This window comes from Pteropus vampyrus, unplaced genomic scaffold (genome assembly GCF_000151845.1).
Source record: "Pteropus vampyrus isolate Shadow unplaced genomic scaffold, Pvam_2.0 Scaffold209, whole genome shotgun sequence".
Taxonomy (NCBI): Eukaryota; Metazoa; Chordata; class Mammalia; order Chiroptera; family Pteropodidae; genus Pteropus; species Pteropus vampyrus.
This window is the reverse complement of record NW_011888990.1, coordinates 1,048,795-1,050,058: the sequence shown is the minus strand read 5'-3', so window position 1 is coordinate 1,050,058 and position 1,264 is coordinate 1,048,795.

Below are 1,264 nucleotides of genomic sequence, written 5' to 3'. Positions count from 1 at the left end.
ACCCGGGCCGGGGGCTCTAATCAGTGCAGCTCTGATGACAGGATAGGGAGGAGGCAGAGGCGTCAGCTTCTTTAAGAGAAGAAAATCCGTCATGTGTGTGTCGAAGGTGACACTGTGGTGGCTTCTCTGCTGCTTGAGCATCTCCGTCTTTTTTTGACCTGGCACTCAAAGGTCAGACTTTTTCTGTGTTGGTTCAGTACATTTTTTTTTTTTTGCCTTAAAATGTGTATCTTACAAGAGTATATAGTGCTGTTACAATATTATCTAAGCATGGTCACTCCGAAGGGTGGGGGGCGTTATAATTTTACCTGTCGTGGTGATAATGAAATAGTCACCCTGGAAAGAAAATTTTTTTCCTCATGACTCTCATGTAGCAAGTAAAAGTCACTAATAGTCTATGCTGTTTTATGTCCTTGTCTTTGTCAAAATAACTGGAAAACAAGACTCTATATGTCTTTAGAAATCTTAATGTAAATTCTCTTCACACTGCAAGACAGTTTGTGCTGACGTGGTAGTGCCGTGTTGGGCAGTGCCAACTATTTAATGCGTAGATGCTGTGTATTTGTTTCCTTAGGTAGCTGGGTAGATACATAGAGCCTACATTTACAGAATCAGGAGTCAGGATCTGAATCCTGCCCTGCTTCTGCCAGAAATAATTTTGAAAGCTTGGGTGAGTTACCTACAAAATCCAAATTGTAGATAACCTACTTCAAAATATATGCGCACTCTGCAGAAGGAAGAGGTAAGGAGGTAAGGTTCACATAAAAGACCAAAGGAAAATTTAAATTAAAATATCTTGGGGTGAAGAATCCCGAGTTCTGCTTTTGGAAGTGCCAGTGATTCATTGCTCAGGGTAACCAGGTTATCTAAACACAGCGAAGAAGCTGTGGAAACACATAAACTGTGAAGTTATGTGATTCCGGAACATTTTATTCATTTAATTAACTCTATTGCAATAAGAGTTAACATTTCTTAAGAGCAAGTGTTATCTCATGTGCTCTCCTAGCAACCCATGGGAAGTCATGACTATTCTGTTTTATAGAAAATGAAAGGAGTTTCAGGGACACGTAGCAACGTGAAATCGTAGATGGCGGAACTGGGGATCATGTATGTCTGGGGATCATTGACCTGCACACACACACACGCACGCACACACACACACAGCAGTTCCACAGAACTAAAATGAAGCAGGATGTTATAAAATTGTCTGACACATTGTAAACATTTTGACATTATTTGAATAAATAATTTCCTGTTGTACGGT